Genomic DNA, 7,967 nt, shown 5'->3' with positions numbered 1-7,967 from the left:
CTGTACAGCCGCAACATGACCTCCCAACTCCTGTACTCAATACTCTGACCAATAAAGGAAAGCATACCAAACGCCTTCTTCACTATCCTATCTACGCGACTCCACTTTCAAGGAGCTATGAACCTGCACTCCAAGGTCTCTTTGTTCAGCAACATTCCCTAGGACATTACCATTAAGTGTATAAGTCCTGCTAAGATTTGCTTTCACAAAATGCAGCACCTCACATTTATATGAATTAAACTCCATCTGCCACTTCTCAGCCCATTGGCCCATCTGGTCCAGATCCTGTTGTAATCGGAGGTAACCCTCTTCGCTGTCCACTACACCTCCAATTTTGGTGTCATCTGCAAACTTACTAACTGTACCTCTTATGCTCGCATCCAAATCATTGATGTAAATGACAAAAAGTAGAGGGCCCAGCACGGATCCTTGTGGCACTCCACTGGTCACAGGCCTCCAGTCTGAAAAACAACCCTCCACCACCACCCTCTGTCTAATTCTCCCTGTATTCCATGAGATCTAACCTTGCTAATCAGTCTCCCATGGGGAACCTTGTCGAACGCCTTACTGAAGTCCGTATAGATCACATCTACTGCTCTGCCCTCATCAATCTTCTTTGTTACTTCTTCAAAAAACTCAATCAAGTTTGTGAGACATGATTTCCCACGCACAAAGCCATGTTGACTATCCTAAATCAGTCCTTGCCTTTCCAAATCCTGTCCCTCAGGATTCTCTCCAACAACTTGCCCACCACCGAGGTCAGGCTCACTGGTCTATAGTTCCCTGGCTTGTCCTTACCACCCTTCTTAAACAGTAGCACCACGTTTGCCAACCTCCAGTCTTCCGGCACCTCACCTGTGACTATCGATGATACAAATATCTCAGCGAGAGGCCCAGCAATCACTTCTCTAGCTTCCCACAGAGTTCTCGGGTACACCTGATCAGGTCCTAGGGATTAATCCACCTTTAACCGTTTCAAGACATCCAGCACTTCCTCCTCTGTAATCTGGACATTTTGCAAGATGTCACCATCTATTTCCCTACAGTCTATATCTTCCATATCCTTTTCCACAGTAAATACTGATACAAAATATTCATTTAGTATCTCCCCCATTTTCTGCGAATACACACAAAGGCTGCCTTGCTGATCTTTGAGGGACCCTATTCTCTCCCTGGTTACCCTTTTGTCCTTAATATATTTGTAAAAACCCTTTGGTTTCTCCTTAATTCTATTTGCCAAAGCTATCTCATGTCCCCGTTTTGCCCTCCTGATTTCCCTCTTAAGTATACTCCTACCGCCTTTATACTCTTCTAAGGATTCACTCGATCTATCCTGTCTGTACCTGACATATGCTTCCTTCTTTTTCTTAACCAAACTCTCAATTTCTTTAGTCATCCAGCATTCCCTATAGTTACCAGCCTTCCCTTTTACCCTGACAGGGATATACTTTCTCTGGATTCTTGTTATCTCATTTCTGAAGGCTTCCCATTTTCCAGCCGTCCCTTGACCTGTGAACATCTGCCTCCAATCAGCTTTTGAAAGTTCTTGCCTAATACCATCAAAATTGGCCTTTCTCCAATTTAGAACTTCAACTTTAGATCTGGTCTATCCTTTTTCATCACTATTTTAAAATGAATAGAATTATGGCCACTGGCCCCAAAGTGCTACCTCAGTGACACCTCAGTCACCTGCCCTGCCTTATTTCCCAAGAGGAGGTCACGTTTTGCACCTTCTCTAGTAGTTACATCCATATACTGAATCAGAAAATTGTCTTGTACACACTTAAGAAATTCCTCTCCATCTAAACCTTTAACACTATGGCAGTCCCAGTCGATGTTTGGAAAGTTAAAATCCCCTACCATCACCACCCTATTATTCTTACAGATAGCTGAGATCTCCTTACAAGTTTGTTTCTCAATTTCCCTCTGACTATTGGAGGGTCTATAATACAATCCCAATAAAGTGATCATCCCTTTCTTATTTCTCAGTTCCACCCAAATAACTTCCCTGGGTGTATTTCCGGGAATATCCTCCCTCAGCACAGCTGTAATGCTATCCCTTATCAAAATTGCCACTCCCCCTCCTCTCTTGCCTCCCTTTCTATCCTTCCTGTAGCATTTATATCCTGGAACGTTCAGCTGCCAGTCCTGCCCACCCCTGAGCCATGTTTCCGTAATTGCTATGATATCCCAGTCCCATGTTTCTAAACATGCCCTGAGTTCATCTGCCTTCCCTGTTAGGCCCCTTGCATTGAAATAAATGCAGTTTAATTTATTAGTCCTACCTTGTCCCTGCCTGCCCTGACTGTTTGACTCACTTCTGTTCGCAGCTGTACCCATCTCAGATCAATCTCTTTCCTCACTATCTCCCTGGGTCCCACCTTACTAGTTTAAATTCTCCCAAGCAGTTCTAGCAAATTTCCCTGCCAGTATATTAGTTCCCTTCCAATTTAGGTGCAATCCATCCTTCTTGTACAGGTCACTTCTACCCCAAAAGAAATTCCAATGATCCAAAAACTGTTGTGGACTTGCCAAATTTCCTTAGTCTTCTATTTCATCTTTTGTGTCTGATCTTCTATCTTAACACTATCTTTATACACCGTTCCTGTTGTCTTTAAGGATGTGGAGTAGACTGACTAGCAACAATAGAGGGATATTGTGGTATCCCTTAGTGATATTATGGCTGGACGAGCAAAATCCAGCCATTTGACAACTGGAGGAAGAACACCTCATCTTCCACCTTCGGACCCTTCAACCACACAGCATCAACATCAACTTCACCAGTTTCCAAATCTCCCCACCGCACCCCAGATCCAACCCTCCAACTCGCACCGCCCTCTTGACCTGTCCTACCTATCTATCCATCTTCCTTCCCACATATCCACTCCACCCTCCCCACTGACCTATCATAATTACCTCCCCCCCCCACCTGCATCTACCTATGTCCTTCCCAGCTACCTTCTCCCCAGCCTGACTCTCACCTCTCTATTAACCTCTCAGCCCCTCTCCCCTCCAAATTCCTGATGAAGGGCTTATGCCTGAAATGTTGACTCTCCTGTTGCTCAGATGCTGCATGACTTGCTGTGCTTTTCCAGCTCCACACTTTTCGACTTTGAAGCTCAAAGCCACACTGAAGCTTACCTTGAAGTGCAAAGGCAATGGGGATATTAATGACAGAGAGCAGCTCGCTGCCCAGCATTTAAAATGGTGCGTCGCCCTTGATGCCATCATGAGACATGGCTGAAAAGGAAAGGTAGGAAATCATAAGAACAGAAATTAGGCCATTCAGCCCATCAAGTCTGCTCTGCCATTCAATCACGGCTGATAAGTTTCTCAACCCCATTCTCCCGCTTTCTCCCCGTAACCCTTGATTCTAGAACCTATCAATCTTAGACTTAAATATTCTCAATGACCTGGCCTCCACAGCTTTCTGTGGCAATGAATTCCATAGATTCACCACTCTCTAGCAGAAGAAGTTTCTCCTTATCTCTGTTCTAAAAGGTCTTCCCTTTATTCTAAGGCTGTGCCCTCGGGTCCAAGTCTCTCCTACCAATGGGAACATTTTCCCAACATCTACTCTGTCCAGGCCATTCAGTATTCTGTATGTTTCAATTAGATCCCTCTCATCCTTCTAAACTCTAAAAAGCATAGACCCAGAGTCCTCAAACGTTCCTCATATGTTAGCTTTTCATTCCTGGGACCATTCTCGTGAACCTCCTCTGAACACATTCTCAGGCCATTACATCCTTCCTGAGATATTGGGCCCAAAACTGCACACAATACTCCAAGTGTGATCTGACCAGAGCCTTATAGAGCCTCGGCAGTACATCCCTGCTTTTATATTCAAGTCCTCTCAAAATAAATGACATCATTGCATTTGCCTCCTTAACTACTGACTCAACTTGCAAATTTACCTTGAGAGAATCGTGGACTAGAACTCCCAAGTCTCTTTGCACTTCAGACTTCTGAATTTTCTCCTTCACACTCTGCATTCCACTACCTCATGGGTCATCCTTTGAGGATGTGAGGATGGACAATCACATGGAGACCCTTGGTAGAAGCTCACAATTCTGAGCGGACGTCATCCCCAAATCGAGGGAGCACTGACAATGGCTTCTAGGCTTCTTCTTTTCTTGGAAAGCAGTTTAGGTCATCGTGAATCATGAAAGGTGCTATATAAATGCAATATGTGTCTTTACCTTTAACCCTGAACAACTGGGGCACAAAGGGGTAAAGACAGAGTTAATGATAGTTGACTTTTCCCTCGGATGGGTGATTTCAAGACTAGGGGGCACACTTCTAAGTTGAGAGGAGAGAGATTTAAAAAAGACGCGAGGGACAAATTTTTTCCACAGAAGGTGGTTCGCGTGTGGAATGAACTTTCTGAGGAAGTGGTGGATACAGATACAGTTGCATTTAAAATGCATATGGATAAGTACATGATTAGGAATGGTTTAGAGGGATATGGGCCAGGAGCAGGCAGGTGGGACTAGTTTAGTTTGGGATTATGTTCGGCATGGACTGGTTGAACCGAAGAATCTGTCTCCATGCTGTATGACTCTATGTCTGTACAAATCAGTGAGTGGGTGTCCAAGCAACTAAGATTGCAGGGCTCAATGTACCCAGTTAATTGGTCTCTGTCTGGGCAGCGAGGGTATTGCTGGAACAGCAGTGAGTGCATGTTTGCATGTGTACTGAGCAATCTCAATGAAACTTGTCAGTGATGTCTCCCCATTTTCAAACAGCCTGCAAACCCTCACTCTTTTGCTATGTACTTGGAAAAGTGAGGACAGGGAGTTCAACTACATACGGTGCGAGTGGACACTCTTAGGGGGGAAGGAGCATCAGGGAGTAAAGATTCAAAGTATTTAAAAACACAATTTCCCTGTTGCATGGGTGGAATGATTGTAGTGAGCGTTATGCTGTATGTCAGAATGTTACAGTGAGATGTTTAGACATGTACATTAAGACAAGGCAGAGTTAATTCAGAAGATAATGAACAAGGTCTAGACAAGACGATCTAAAGAGATGTAAGAGGTTGGGTCTTTGTAAAATGCTTTAACCTCATAAACATAAAACGCTAGGAACCATGTCCATCACATGCAGATTATATTGGCTACAGTACACAGAAAGTCTGCTGTATTCTTCCCCTTACACATCCTGTGAGTTTATTGTCCTGCTCATGACCAGAGGCACTTTCAAGGCTTCTGAAAGAAGGTGGTGCATGTATGGAATGAGCTGCCAGAGGAAGTGGTGGAGGCTGGTACAATTACAACATTTAAAAGGCGTCTGGATGGGTGCATGAATAGGAAGGGATTAGAGGGATACCGGCCAAGTGCTAGCAAACGAGGCTAGCTCAGATTGGGGTGTCTGGTCGGTGCAGATACATTGAATCGAAGGGTCTGCTTCCATGCTTTATGACTCAATGAATCTATTTGCGTCACTGTTCAAACCCATCTTGCATACATTTTGCTGTAACAGGCCACTCAGCCCATCTATCTCACCTGTCTTTATCTCACCCTACCAGCATATTCTTCTATGGGGAGTCCTCAATTTAAGTCTTTCCATTTAAAGTTGCTTTTCACTTTAAAGTTGTTTCTTATTTATGTTCTCACGCCTCACTTCAAATTCCGTTTTATCACCCCTTGTTTTCTGTTATGTCTCACGTCATTGCATCATCAATGAGGCTGGTGGGGAGCATTCTCTATGGATGGCCTTGCGATGATGAGCTTTTCTGTTGCTCATGCCATTCCTACAAGGGAAGCAAGTGTGTATAAAAGGTGATCTCCAGTCTTTAAATCGCGAACATTGCATCAAGATAGAGTCGTGAAGAAGGCATTTGGCACACTTGCCTTTATCGGTCAATGTGTTGAGTAAAGGAGTTAGGAAGTCATGTTGTGGCTGTAATAGACCTTGGTCATGCCACTTTTGGAATTCAATTCTGGTCTTCTTGCTATAGGAAGGATGTTGTGAAATTGAAAAGAGCTCAGAAAAGATTGACAAGGATGTTGCCAGAGTTGGAGTGTTTGAGCTATAGGGAGAGGCTGAATAGGCTGGGGCTATTTTCCATGGACAGTCAGAGGCTGAGAAATTACCTTATCGAGTTTTATAAAATCAGGAGGGGCTTGGATAGGGTGAAAAGTCAAGATCTTCTTTCTTGGGTAGGGGAGTTCAAAACTAGAGGGCATGGGCTGAAGGTGAGAGGGGAAAGATTCAAAAGGGACCTAAGGGGCAACCTTTTCACACAGAGGGTGGTACGTGTATGGAATGAGCTGCCAGAGGAAGTGGTGGAGGCTGGTACAATGGCAATATTTAAAAGGCATCTGGATGGATATATGAATAGGAGGGACTTTGAGGGATATGGGCCAATGCTGGCGATTGGGACGAGATGAATTTGGGATATCTGGTTGGCATGGACGAATTGGACCGAAGGGTCTGTTTCCGTGCTGTATATCTCCATGACTCTCAGTGAAGTAATTAAATATAAGGCACTAACATGAGATGATTGTTTCCAGGTCTACGTGAGACTGGGTGTGATGTTGAGACAGGCTGTGGCTCTGCTCTGCCTCAGGGAAAAGGATTTGATACCTGTATTTAAGTCAAGTTTGGCCACCTCTCCTTCATGCAATCAAAACAGTTTCACATCAGTCTGACATTCAGATGGTGACAACTACATTAAACCAATGTAACCTGATAAAGGTTTAAGGAACATTTGCTGGGCAAATTACCTGACCGATGAAAAAAATAACACTTCAAAGCATTACTGTTTCCAAATGACTCCGATGATCAAGGCGCAGATTCAAGAGATTGGGAGGCTTCCCTCTCTGAGCTAGGGGAGGGACCCTGCCCTGGACTGACCAAGCATCTGAACAGAGCTCAGCTGGGGACGAGGTAAAGAAGCAAACTTGCATTTATATGGCGCCAAGATGTCTCACAAAGCATTTTTGCGTGCAGTGAATTTTCAGTCTTGACTAACACACCTCTCCGAAAGGGATCCATTTTCACTGTATGTGCTTATGGGATCTGGCTGTGTGCAGGTTGACATACGGGGGGTCCCTGTAAGAATTGCCAGCTAAATAGTTCCTTGTGGATATTTTATCATTGAGCGCAAAAGAGAGCCATTCAGCCACTTGGTTGCTGTGCTGTCACATTTGGCAGAGTTTTCCAACCTGTCCCACATTCACGGCGCAGTGGGTCAGTGGTTATCACTGCTGCCTCACTGCTCCAGGAACTTGGGTTTGATTCCACACTTGGGCGACCCTCTGTGTGGTGTTTGCACATTCTCCCTGTACCTGCGTGGGTTTCCTCTGGGCACTCCAGTTTCCTCCCACACTCTAAAGTTGGGAAGGTTAGGTGGATTGGGCTTGATACAGTGTGGCACTGGAAAAAGCACAGCAGTTCGGGCAGCATCTGTGGTGCAAGAGAGGTGACGTTTCGGGCTTATCCTTTCATCAGGACTAACATTTGATTCAGCTGAACCGTCAACTCTCTTGCTGCCTGACCTGCTGTGCTTTTCCAGCACCACACTTTGCCGGCTCTGACTTCTCCAGCATCTGCATTCCTAACTGTCTCTCCTAGGTTAGATGGATTGGCCATGCTAAATTGTCCCATAGTGTGCAGGCAAGGTGGGTTAGACATGCGGAATGCAGGGTTCCAGGGATGGGGTGGCTCGCCATTGGAGGATTAGTGTGGACTCAATGGGCTGAATAGCCTGCTTCCCCACTGTAGGGATTCTCTTCAATCTTTTGCCACAGCCCTGTAAATCATTCCACTTCAATTATTTTCCCAATTCCCTTTTGAAAGTTCCAGTCGAATCTGCTTCCATGGCATTTACCAACATTCCCGTCCGGACCGCAACAAAACTCCACTTGGAACGGAAAATGGTTACATTGCCTCTGCTCCTTTCATTGATCTCGTCGTGTCTTTTCCGAGCTGAGCCTTCTGTCACTGGACAACAGTGACTCTAT

This window comes from Chiloscyllium plagiosum, unplaced genomic scaffold, assembly GCF_037043375.1.
Source record: "Chiloscyllium plagiosum isolate Xiang-an unplaced genomic scaffold, Cpla_swu_hap1 HiC_scaffold_47, whole genome shotgun sequence".
NCBI lineage: Eukaryota > Metazoa > Chordata > Chondrichthyes > Orectolobiformes > Hemiscylliidae > Chiloscyllium > Chiloscyllium plagiosum.
This window is presented reverse-complemented; position numbering follows the sequence as displayed.